The following is a 13,591-nucleotide window of genomic DNA, read 5'->3' as shown; positions in this document are numbered from 1 at the left end:
AACAGGATGGGACTTCATATAAGCTCATATATAAACTTCATGATGTTTTCTTAAGGCCACCCAACCCAGGATTGAGCAGACTGGGTAAGAATTAGTTTTGTGCTGGTTTGAAGTAACATCCCATAGCTGTGGAGGAGAGAGCTTGAAAATCTGTACTACAAAGGCACAAAAAGCTGGATGTAGGTAACATTAGAAATGCATGACTAACTCATTGGCCAAAGTCAGTGTGGTAGTTTTTACCATCTAGCTCATGATTTCTGAACATTTGGAAGGCAACACTGTGTCCTTCATAGAATTGCCTCTGGGTAAGTCCTGTATTGTCATCCCTGTGTTGCAGATGGGGAAATGGAGGCCAAATGTGCTTTACCTGAGGTCTCACGGTGAGCCAGTGGCACTGTAACAGTGGCATTCAGAATGCCAACACCTGCTCCTCATACTTCTTCAGCAACAAAGTTTTAAGCAAAATCAGAGGAAATGAAGGATGATTACATACCCTAGAGAAACTGCAAAGACTTCTGAACAGGAATTATGAGCTACTGCATCAAAGGCCCCATGCTTGACATTTATTGGCTTTTTGATTAACGTTGGGGTAATTTTACTATCAACAGTTTCTCATTAGGAACTGGCAATGTTCTTTCTGACCGTTATCTCGCTCAATATCACATTGGGTTGCTACAAAGAGCAGGGATTTTATGTAAAATCCATCCATCTCTAGCTGCAAAATTTTGTAATAATTCTACATTTAAATAATCTCGTAGAAGTGCTTGCTGCCTTCTCTAAGCAACAGGGATAATAGAGAAACAGTTAAATTTTCATGAAGGCCTAAAGCTATAGGATAAATCTCATACTGCAATGAGTAGGATTAATTTGTCTTGATTTCGCTGGCATTGCACCTTGATCATACTAATTCTGAATTTAGCCACTGAAGAACACATCCCCATCCTGTTTTACACTCACAAAGGAGGGGAAAAAACATCAGAGCTATAACCTTCTATTTCTCCTTTGTATGATGTACCATCTCCTGGCTGCTTGTTGCCAGTATTAGGAATTATTTTTGTCAAACCCATAGCTTTTATAAAAAGAAAATAGTAGAAATGTACCCCTAATATCACTGTGTATTTGAAAGGGTGAAATTGTTCATTAAACTTCCATGTGTCCAAATGTAGTCATATTCATTATACGGCCTTTTAAAAGTTAATACTTATTTTAAATATTTGTATTCTGGAGTCATGACAATGTGAGCATCACAGAGTTATTGTATATTTTATTGATCATGTTTGTTATAGAGAAAAAATCGAGAACAAAACCAGGTGATAAAATAACAAATTGAATTTGTAGTGCTAAAAGTTAAGCCACATTCATGGGTTTGATCCATGACTGCTGTTCCTAGCTACTTGATACAAGAAAATTTAATTTTCCCTCTTTAGGTAGAATAGTGTTTTCAGCCTGCCGAAACCAAAACTTGTAATGCTGTGGAAGTAGTTCAAAATAGGAAACATTCCTGTAGCCTAGATCAAAATACAATCATCTCTTTAAACTAACTTTCATAGCAGTGCAAGTTAACCTGTTGGACTTAATACAGATATAGGTATAGGTCTCGACCACCAATTCTGCTGAAGGAAAGTCACCTCCTGGAAAGGCATAAAAGGCATGGATGGCAGTATCTTAGACTATCTGCTACTTGGCTCATTAGAGCCACATGCCAGTGAGGTCTGATGTAATGGGTCATGTCTAAGAAAGCAGAAGCTCCAACCGTAGTCTGCTCACTGAAGGAGTCTTTAAGGACAAATTAACTGCAATAAAGAGAATGTTGGCATTCAGGCTGCCTCAGCTGCTGATGACAGAGAAGTCCTTAGGTCTTCCAAAGGGGACTCAGGTTTTATTCCAGACCTGTCCTCCTATAAAAGTTACAGTGGATGAAATCATTTTTGGAAAGATGAGCAATGTTTTCCCTGTCAACTCTACCCTGTCAACATTAAGGATAATGTAATATATACCTGCTCTGGTCTTCTCCACTTCCTGGCCCAAAATCATTCTCAGTGTAGACAGCGAGTGATGCTTCTGGAAAGAAACAATAAAGAATTAGTAAAACTTACATAGAACATGAGGGAAAGGAGAAAGCAAACGAACGCATTAAGTGATTCTCCTAATTCTAGACACAAATATTTTGTTTCTTATACCTCTTTAATAAAATGTACCCTTCATGCCATTAAAACTTTATCCTCTGTTGTTTAAGGGCATTAATCCTATAACAAAAATCTCTATTCTGAGTGTTAAGAGACTATATAAATATAGACATGATGAATACTTAGTCTCCGTTCTCTTTCAAGACCTCACTAGATTAGGTTAAAAATACTTTAAGATTAGTGTGCTTTTTCTTGCTTTTTTGTTTTTGAGTCTTTAGTGTGAAGGCAGAATTTTAATTCTGTTTTATCCTCTCCCTCCTTGGGTTTGTTGTTTGGTTTTTGTTTTCATGAGCGCTGAGGTCACTGCTTCTTGGCCTGCTTACTCCCATACAGCATTGGCCTGAATTGCAACTTTGGTTGAGCTAAGGCAATATCTAACTTTGTGAAGGAAAAAAGAAAAGGAAAAAAAAAAAGGAGAAAAAAAAAAAGAAGATGCCAACAATATGATCCATTCTCCTTGCAGTCAGAACTTGTAGCTTATTTCTGCTTTAAATTCATCTGACTACAGCTTCCAGACAAGGTAATAGAGCTGCCTTTCTGTGGGCTTAGCTAGATCTTTCAGTATCTCAGCAGCCTTTATGTAAAATGGTGCTGATCATTTTTTTTTTTTTTAATTATTCTTTTTTTTTTCTGTCTTTTCTCTGTAGACAAGCTCGCCAGTGGAAAATCGGCTCTCACTCCATGTACACCTTGCACAACAGCTTAGATGTGGGATGATTGATATGTAGCATCTAAGTTATAACAGGGAGAAAGGACATTAAAAAATCAAGCAATAAACACCGAAAATCTCTGAGAGAGGTTCCTTCAGTTTACTGCAGATCCTCAGAAATCCTTGCTTGCACAACAGAAAACCCATTTTAAACGTGATGGCACTATTAGCAAATTGTCAGCAGAGGGCAATAACAGCTCACATCGTGAAGCAAATCCTGGTTACTGTGCCAGACCAGTTCTGCCAGCGTTGTTTTTCTACTTGCCTGCTCACAAGGAACGAGCCCCTAGGTTAATCAGGCAGCTCTCTGAACAGCACGTGTCTCAGAAAGCACTCCTGGAAGTCATGCAAGTCATGGGTCTAAACTCTCTTCTTCCACTTTCTCTGCAGCCCCTGTCTTTGCATCCTCACTGATTACATCGGAGGATCAGTTGCAGTCCAATAGTCGAGGGACGGTTTGGTACCAAATGCTAGGAAGATCTTTGGAAGCAAAAGGAGACCCTGTTCTGCTTTAAGAAACACAGTTGTGAAAAATACAGATGTGTCTGGGGTCCTGGACCAGTCAGCAGAGCACAGTTTGGGAGAGCCTCGCTGTTCTGGCTTTCCTAGGGAGTTTTAATTGTAGATCCAAATGAGCTTGTGTAAATTGGTAAAAGGTTCTGGAGGGAACAAGTGATTCAGAAAGACCTTCCAGGAGACTGGATCAGCAAACCAGGCAGAAGAGGTGAGCAGAGTGTGACAATCATGCCTTCATGCCTCTTTCAGAACAAAGGATAAATCCACAAAATCAAAATGGATTTCTAAAGCTATCTTCGTCAAAGGAGTTAAGAACAGAGGACACCATTAGATTTTCTCTCTTACAATCCAAGATCAATTCTGCAGGCCAAATCCTCAGCCAACATAAATCAGTCAACTTCATTCAGACAAAGCTGACAGGATTTTATACTGTCATTCCAGATATATACTGCAATCCAGAGGATGGGTCTCTTAGCCAGAGTTTGACCAGCCAGAATCTGTGTCACCTCTTCCACCCTTCTTAACAGTGAACTAAGTGACACCCACCACCTCTGGTCTCCGTGGCTCAGTTTCCCCACCTGTAAAGCAAGCTATAAAGTTCTCTGTGACACACTTATGGCAGTGAATGATAAAAACTAATCAACTGTGCTACTCACAGCTTGGTGATGAACTAATGTGCTTGTCACACTGCTGGCCCATAGTCTGCTGGGTAGATAAGAAAACTGCTGAAGGTGTTAGTCCAGACGGACTGTAAATGCCAAGGCACAACAGGAACTGTTGAAAAATAAAAATATTCTCTCAAGTCCTCTCCCAGCAGGAACAATATTCCAATTGTGATGCAGACACCCTGCATTCATCCCTCATCCATCCCTTAGGGCAAGTGAACACTTTGCAAGAGTCTGCTAATCATTAGACTATTGTAAATATTGAAAAATACAAATGCCAGGTGTTTCTTTATCTGAGCTTTAGCTGTACGCGTGGCTTCATGAAAAGTAAGAAAACATGACCATGCATAATGATACCATTATTAATATTTGGAATTTCAGGGAACAGTAGTTATTAGGCTGAATTAACTGATTCTCCCCAAATTCCCATACTGTAGAAAAAGGATGGGGAGCAATTACATTGTTCAAAGCCACCACAGTAAACATCAAAAGAGCCAGTTGTACAAGGCTGTGCTGAAGCTACAGAGAAATTCAAATAAACAACATTAAATGACCAGCTCTGGAATGCAGTGAACCCAGGCTGGGTCAACAAGCACACTGATAAGTGTGCCAGGTGACGAGTGGGGTCCAGCCCAGGCTAAATCTCCGGCAGCCCATGGTAACGGGGTAGAGGTTATGGCAGCTTTGTGCTTGGCAGCTTCTAGACAACTCTTACCAGCAGACTGAGTGGAAGATGTAGTTTAACTGCTTCATCAGTTTTTACTACAAAGGCTCTACTCAGACCAGAGTCATCCCTATCAGTCATGATTCAGTGCCTTTTCCACTAGACAGCTTTTCAGCACAGTACAATTGTGCTCCCACACAGCTGAGACAGAGGTGATCTGTGCCCTCTGTTTCGTTTTCCTCTCTGCCACTTTTTGATCTTTCTCTGACTCAGAGAAGCTGGTGCACGCAAAAGCCATTTCAGACTATGGCCATCTGTAACCACAGAAATTGAGCCACCACCAGTAACACTAAAAGCAAGAAGCAGAAACTTTGAAACGAAAAGCAAATATTACCTTGGAGTGATAAGCAGCTATAACAACAGACTTGGCAAGCCAGCATTTTAAGCCAAAAATATGTTAAAGAGATATTTTTGCAACCTTTTTTGAAATATTCTCTTCAAAGAAGCTAAATGCTGGTCTTAGGAAAAAGGTACTGAACATCAGTTTTAAGCAAAGTTATTTTCTTCTTCTGGATTAAAAATCTACATTTTAAAGAGTTTAAACAAAAGTTTATGCAAGCATTTCCATATAGATGAAAAACCCCAGCATTCTTTTATGTGGACAGAGAGTTCCTGTTAAGGCAGTGGTTGCATAGAGGATACAAAAATAGCTGGTAGCATAAGTATATACGGGATGCCATTAAGAAATCAGGTGCTAATGAGACTGCTCAGGACTGATTCAGGACTGCCCTGTGGCTATTCCATGACAGCTCTTCCAGGAGGTGTTCTAGCAGCCATGAGTCAGATCCCTTCCCCTGTGTCGATCCTTCGGCAGGAAACTCCCTACAGAAAAGCTGGCAGGTATGTCCTTAAAGGCAAAGGAACCAGGGTTTTCCTGTGATTTAGCTCTTCCAGCTGCAAGAACTGAGGCAGCTTGGAGTGAGCACAGATAAAAGCAGCCTGAGAAGTCTCTGTACACTGGCACAGGCAGGAACCCGTCAGCATCGCAAAGGTACGAAAGATGGCTGTGAGCCAGTTATTCCTGTTGGTCCTTGAACTGATGCTGGCTCTGACACCCTTGTGATCTTGAACACAGGCCTAGAGGACAGACTCTTTATTGCCTGAAATAAAATCCTGCCCTCAGTTACCCTAGGCAAGGTTAATGACTATAATTTATTAAAAGACCTATAATGATTTGTTAAATGATGTTGAAAATGGTAGTTTCATGAACACAAGTTACAAAGCAACCTGACAAACAAAAGGTTTGCACTGTACTTCCTTTTAAAAGGAACATGGCAGATACATCTATTTCTCACTTCTTTTGGGCCAAGAACAACACATTAACTATATACATTCGTATCTACCATATACACACAGGTGCCCTATACCATATTGTTTCTTGATGCCCCAAATGCAACTGCACAATGGTTTCCTTCCCATTGCATGCAGTCCATGGAATTCACGATAATGGTACTGATAGCGGAGTCTGCGTGGAAAGCGACAAGTGAACTAACTGTAAACCACTTCTTTTATTGCTGTCTTCCTCTAGCAATGTAGTCTTAGCGAAGCAGCACCCTTCCTTTTGAGAACCAGCAAAATATCCATAGGCATTACCTCCCGAGAGGCAGGGCTGGCAAGAAGGGAAGAAATTAGTGCACAGGTGACCTCACCTGTCCTGTTTGTACTGATGTTATTCATAAAACACTTTTATAGCTATTAAAGAAAAGCCCAGTATTAAAGACTAACAATGTTACTTTGGTATTTAGCATTTGCAAGAGACCCTGCATGGCTGGAACTCAAAAGTCTCCAGCATTCAAACAATTTTCTCCCCTTTCCAGGGTCATATGCTCTCACTAGCCTGTTGTAAATCTCCTGATATCCAGTGTTTGGAGCTTAGGTCCCCAGCCAAAAATTATATCCAAGCCCAGAGCTAATTGTCCAAGTTCCTTCCATAGTTATAAACAGAAATAAATGTTTCAAAAGATCAAAACACCCGAACTACTGGAAGGTACAGAGCTGCCTAGCAGCAGCTGGTAGGGAACTGATGTCTCTGAGCACTTGACCTTTGCCAGAGAAATCCTTGAGTGCTGGAGTCTGACACATTGTCCTGAGCATAGGAATATTTTCAGGAGTAAAACAGGGCCACTGTTTTCCTCTTGAAATGCACAGAAGATTGTAAAATAAACTTTTTCAATGCTATTATGTTGCTGTGCACATATATCGTTACTTTGCACTTATTTAAGAGCTTGAATATTGCTTTCATCTTGATGTAAGCCTTTTTTATATACTTTTTTTTTTTTTTTAAGTCAGGAATGTCTCTCCCACTCCAGTTTTAGAGATGCATATGATAGCAGTGTCCTGACCTTAGAAACTGAATTCTTAGTGCAAGATTTGGTACTAATTGTCACACTACCTCTTCCATTTGTCTGCACAGCACCAAGAGGATAAAAGGTGGGTGGGTGGAAGCAGTAACAAATGCGCTTTCATTCCTCACTTTTAAGGGTGAGATTTCCCTTCATGGGGGTAGATCTCAAATTATTTACTATTGGAGCCTGATATCTTTAATAGTATCTTCTTTCACCAACAGAAGAAATTCTTCTGAAAAAAAGCCAGTTCTCTGCTTGTTGCCACTGCCAGCTGCATGCAAGTACAAAATTACAAAGCACTCAGTTGAAGTGAATACTTCATTAAACAATTAAGCAATAAGGCAGAACAAAGTCTGTGGTTTCCAGGCCTTGTTCTGTAATTGTATCCTACAGCATTAGGAGAACCAATGCTCCCATAGGGTTGCAATTTAGGCTAGGATTATCCTCTAATAACTTTGTCCTGTGGGATTAGAGGATTGCCATGATGGGGAATTTTTTTATCCATCAATGGCAATGTAAAATAGATGATTTGTCCTTGAAGTTCTGGAGGCGAGGATTCACATCTCTTTCCTCCTTTCATCATCTTGCTGTAATGCCTTGATTAGAAGCTTTTATCTCTGCTTTCACTTTCTGAACCATGAAAGCTATCCACCAGCCCAGTTTCTATGAAGGTACAGTACACAGAAAGCCAGTTTATAAGTAAGTAACACTGAGTATCCCCAAGCACACTGTGGACACTTTGAGCCTGAGTGACATTGAGGATGGAGAATGTGTAAGCCACTACGTTGAACAAGACGTAAGTTTGCGCTGAAATTTTCTGTTCATCTCATACAGCACGTGCAGCTAGTGAACTTTCAGGTCAAACTGAGAGGGACCTACAGAGGTAAGGCAGATGCAGGTTTAGATGGCTGGTAGGCAGAGATTGTTTGGATTGCAGATGAAATTTAAATGTCTGAAGTCCATCTACATTCTGCTACAGAGGTCTAAACCCCTTTCTTGATCTAGTAAAGCTCTGATTCAGCTCCTAATGAAATTACCAGGATTTGTTCTACTGACTTGAAGTTGACCCTGGACAGAGCCCACAGCCCTACCAGAATCCCTTTCCAGAACAGTTACAAAACATCCTGGATGGCAACAGCAAGTCCTTGCCTCAAACATGATACATAAGGAATCCCTCCATGCTGTTCTCCTTCTCCATATTCAGTTCTGCTGAAACAGAAAATACATCTCAAATGCAAAATACAGCTCACTGTATGACAGGACACCCTGTCCTTGGGAAGTGGAATTATGATAATCCAGATTCATATTACGGGTTAATGGAAGACCATTAGAAGAATTAACTTCCAGTTCTAACAGGAATCAAACCAGAAATTAAAAAAAAAAAATCTAAACCCATAAAACCCCACAATTTAAAAAGACAAGTTTATTTCTGAATATATGTATCTTATGCTGTCTTAGAATAAATAATTTTCTATACCTCTTTGATTCTACTTGCACTCCTTCCCTTTAGAAATAATATGATTAATATTTAATTAAATTCAGTGGCATATGTCTCCATTCCCCATAGGAAAATAAGTTGCATTCATTTCAGACTTACTGACACTGGAAAATAACTAGCTGCCTATACTCACTGGAATGTATGGGAGAACAAACTATCATTAAAAGTCAGAAAATACATGTTTTAAATAGTAGAAGCCAAGAAAAAGCTATTGGGTATATTTTTGTATTGCATTAATGCTACAGGAGCCTGCTCAAATTGGGTCACTTTCAGCCAGCTACTGCAAAACCAGTAGAAGGCCATCCCACCTCCCTCTGAACAGACAAAACATGGGACAAGGGAAGTATTTGCTCTAGCGAGTAGGATCTGCTGAAGGAAAGGATGAAGGACTAGATCCAATAAGGATTTAGGAGCCAAAACGAGGATTTAAGTGAAAATGAGGTACTGAATGCCAAAAATACACCCCAGCTCCCCTTTCCCTCCCCCCAGCTGAACTGCAGACAAACCCTTGAAGACAGCAAAACTCATCAGGTAACTTCTTTCTCTGTACCTGCAAAACCTTTTCTCATCAGTGAGGTGTACTAACATCAGAAGTAAGGCAAGGAGAGAAATCAGGTCCAACTCATTAGACAAGTCACTAGTATGCCTGTCAGGTTAGGCTCTGAGGCCACAAGGAAGAGGAACATGGTTTGACAGAGACAGAAGGCTGTAGGAAGCCACAAAGACAATATGGAGAGCTCTGGGGGAACAGGGTAAGTCAAGAAACACTGGTGCCGTGGGAGTGATGATGGAGGAGGCAGAAGGGATGGCTTGGGGACAGTGAGATGACCTCAGCAATACAGGAAGGAGATAAGGTACTGAAGAGTGAAGGAGGCAGGAGTGAATCTGGGTATCCACAAGACAAAAGGAGGACTGTGAAGGCTGGCTGGAGACAAGCTGATAACCACAGCTGCCTCCAGTTGTGCTTCTGCACAGGTACAGAATGGCACGGGCCACAGCAGTTTCAAAGGCAATTTCTCAATTAATTTAGAACACAAGCTGGAACTTAGATATTCTGGCTTAATCACAAATAGAACTAAATGCTAAAGGTGTTCCTAGACAGCGCCCAATAAATGCTGATTGTGTCTGCTCTCCGCAGATCCTATCTTGGCTGGTTTTTTACAGCAGGTGATGGTATCTCAAGTGCTTGTCTAGGAAGTGTGAGTCTAGGAGACTCAGTTGTCTCTGAACAATCACACCATTCAAACTCACCTCTCACTTTAGACACATGTACCCTAATCACTCAGGGGAGGAATGGGAGTTTCTGTCTGCAGCTCAGAATTTTTCCTGGCCCTGTGGCAACAGATCTGGTTTGAGAGGTTGTTATCTGTCTTCCTCAATGTAAAGTTTGGTTTTGTCCCATGACACTCTAAACAAAGTACAAAAATATCTGTGTAAAAAAAAAAAGATGTTACAAGCTCTGCCAAATATGTTCATGGAATCATAGAACAGCCCAGGCTGGAAAGAACCTCAAAAGGTCATCTGGTCCAGCCTTTCATGGGAAAGGGAGCCTACATGGGATTCACCTAGCACCCTGTCCAGTCACATCTTGAAAATCTCCAGCGATGGGGACTCTACCATGTCCCTGGGGAGGTTGTTCCAGTAAGATTGTTCTCACTGTAAACAATGTCCTTTTTATATCAAGATGAACCCCCTCCTGGTGCAACTTCTATCAAGAAGGCCTCTTGCCTTCTTGATGTGGCTTCTTGTGAAGACAGAGCCTCCACTCTCTTTGTAGCAGCCCTTTAAGTACTGGAATACTCTGCTGACGTTCCCCTCGAGTTTTCTCCAGGAAGAAGAGACCTAACTCCTTCAGTCTTTCCTCACAGGGCAGGTTCTCCAGTCCTTTGATTATCTCAGTGGCCCATCTTTGGACCCTCTCCAATCTGTGTTTTTTCTTGAATTGCAGAGACCAGAACTGGACACAGTACTCCAGGTGTGGCCTGACAAGTGCTGAGCAGAGTGGGGGGATCATGTCTCTACTTCTGCTAGTAATGTCCCTGTGGATGCAGCCCAGGATCTGATTTGCCTTCATTGCTGCAGTGACACACTGATAACTTGCACTCACCTTGTTGTCTCTGGGACACCCACGTCCTCTCAGCAAGGCTGCTCCCCAGCCACACAGATGCTGGCCTGTATTGGGCTCTTGTGTTTTGTTGTCCCAGGTGCAGGGCCTTGCATTTGTCTTTGTTAAACTTCATAGCGTTCTTGCTAGCCCACTCTCCCAGCCTGTCCGACTGTCTCTATAAGGTGGCTCTCCCTTCTGACATGTCCACCTCACCATCCAGCAAACTTGGTGAGGGTGCTTTCAATCCCATCATCCAGTGTTGAAAAGCATGGGGCCCGGTATCAATCCCTGGGAGATCCCACTTCTGACTGGCTGCCAGTCTGAGTAAAAACCACTGATCCCCACTTGTAAGCCAATTTCTTACCCATCTCACAGACCACCCATCCAGTCTGTATCTTGCAGGTTTGCCCTGTTTGTTTTGATCTAGTTCACTACGCAAACCTGACTGACAGCACCACAAAAGTCACTGGTTGGGCATGAGAGAGGCAGCAGTGACATCTGGGCTGGAATGTCAGCCTGCTGCTGAGTCACGGATAAATCCCAAGGTTTTGACTACTGTAAGTTTATCTTGCTGTTTGGAAATCCATTCTGCCAGCTAGGCACTGAAAAGCAAGGTGTGCTGTCACACCAAAGCCTGTCATTGGCTCTAGCTGTAAGTGCCTTGCCAAAAAGAGGACACGGTCAGTCAGGAGGAAAAGTTGTATAAATGAGTCATGAAGCCTATTTCATGTGGGATTACTAACTGTAAACAAGAATAACAATGACCGTACACTACCTGGTATTTATACAATACTTTGTACAATAAACCGTGGTCTTGTCTTGAGGTTTCCAATGGCACTCTTCTACAAATAACAAATCATATTACCACATTTATCACAACAGTATGTCAACTATAATGACCATAAATGTAACTCAGCCTTCACTTTGGATAAACCCTGTTTCTTCCACAGTTATTTCATATGTCAATGCACATTTATTCCCTATTTTGTCTACCTGTTGCCTTATGTCTAAAATGTAAGTTACCAGCTTTCTAAAACAGGATTATTTTTTTTACTTTATATACCCTGCCTCACATAAGGGGGCTCCAAATTTTAACTGTGGAACTTTCTAAGCCTACTGAAATTCAAACAAATAACAGATAGCTTTCCACCATTATACATTTTCTTTCTGACTGCTCAGTTCTACTAATTGCTTATCAAACCCAGGCCACATGCTTGGGGAAAAAAAAAAAAACAACCAAGAAAAACCCAACCAAAACAACCCTAAAATGAAAATTCTTTATAAAGAAAGTCCAAACCAGGTGAATAAGATCTTCTCTGACCACAGCTGCTTAATTCTATGTGTCTAGTGTCAGCTGTTCGCAGTAATAAATATAATAAGCACATTCTGTGAGAAGAAACTTGAATTTTGGCCTGTAACACAAGGAAAAGGAGTCAGACTGCCAAGAGGATTTTTGCAAACACAGGCTTCATCTAGTAGCTCTGGTTTGGGTGGCATTTCCAGAGAAGCTGCAGAATGGACTTCCCATGCATAGGACTATACTGACACTGGCAGCTGGGAATGTTATGACGTCGATGTTGGAGTACGATAGAAGTTAGAAACCCACATAAAATAGTGTTTTGCTCTATTAAGTAGCAACCACAAATGTCAATATCACATGTTAATTAATGATTAATGTTAGAGGAAGGAGATGCATGCCTGACATATTTTTAAACTGGTACAACAAGTTTCCACAGCACAGAAGAGGGAAGTTCTCTAATACATAGTAATGGACTGTGTATTTGGAACTGTGCACCATAAATTTCCCCACCTCCAGGACAGAATGTGTCAACACACGGTTGCTCGCCTAGAATAAAGTTAGTGCTGGGATTAGCAGCTGGTAACGTTGCAGAACAAGGAAAGAAGAAAAAACATACAAATGATGATCAAAAGGAAAAAAAAAAACCCACCACCTCTTTCAGACACACCTGGGGTAGAAAAATGTCAACAGGGCACATTTTTAATATACAACTAGACCTCGTATTACAAAGTGCTGAGAGTAGATCAAGAAATAAAGAAATAACACTGTAGAGCCAACAAAGCCCTGGAACTGTAAGATCTTCCTCAAGGTGATATCCTACTTAGCAAGGAGAGCTTTAGCTCAGGCAGGATGAGTTGGCATATACCTACAAATAACACTGTAAGAATAATACATTGAAGTTATCTAACATCCCACATTGATGAATTCCAAAGCACTCTGCATTTGTGTTATTAGTGTTCCCACACTGGAAATCAATAAAGTACATGCTTACCTTTAAGTACATTCTTGAATTAAATATGTTTCCCAAATAAAGATATCCTCCTTAACCAGGGTCTACATGCTATATGTAGTAGACACCACTCCCCTTTGCTCCTTAATGAAATAATGCACTTTCCTCTCCTGTACTCTTGTGTAACAGATGTTACCCAGGACAGTCATACGATCCTGTACCAAGCTGCTGGCAAAGCCAAGCATAGAAAATAGAGGTAGGTGCACACTGCACAGCTCCTCCTTCCCAGTTCTGCTATGCCATTTACTTTGGGTAGGTTGCATCCTTCTGAAACATCTCCATCTTCCACAGTTTGAGGTCCTTCCTGCTCTAGGATTATTTCTGCCACCACAGCATGGGTGAGAAATAATGATTTCTGAGAGCATGTTGAAATTTTTAGTGTGACATAAGTCAAATAGTTACTTTGACAGCTGTCCTGGCTTTGTGCAACGGAGGAGGGAGGAGACATGACTGCTTGATAAATACCAGTGAGTATGATGATATATTAGCAATAAATAGAAGTACAAATAGGCAATATTTGTCATTGAGCTGC

The 13,591-nt window shown here is 41.1% G+C and overlaps 1 long non-coding RNA gene across 2 annotated transcripts; it reads right to left on the bottom strand.

Annotated features, from left to right (window-relative positions):
- Positions 1–1,247: 1,247 nt before the first annotated feature.
- LOC114012874 (uncharacterized) lies at positions 1,248–13,377 on the bottom strand. 2 transcript variants are annotated; one of them, XR_008747804.1, is made up of 3 exons: positions 13,042–13,377; positions 1,998–2,061; positions 1,248–1,898 (listed from the first exon to the last, which is right to left on the bottom strand). It is a non-coding gene; the product is annotated as an uncharacterized LOC114012874 (long non-coding RNA). The 2 variants fall into 2 exon arrangements; XR_003555599.2 differs by lacking the exon at positions 13,042–13,377 and adding an exon at positions 4,068–4,268.
- Positions 13,378–13,591: the final 214 nt, after the last annotated feature.

The sequence above is a fragment of the Falco peregrinus genome, chromosome 6, assembly GCF_023634155.1.
Source record: "Falco peregrinus isolate bFalPer1 chromosome 6, bFalPer1.pri, whole genome shotgun sequence".
Classification (NCBI taxonomy): domain Eukaryota; kingdom Metazoa; phylum Chordata; class Aves; order Falconiformes; family Falconidae; genus Falco; species Falco peregrinus.
Note: the sequence above shows the minus strand (reverse complement) of the source record. Positions and strands in the feature narration are given on the sequence as shown.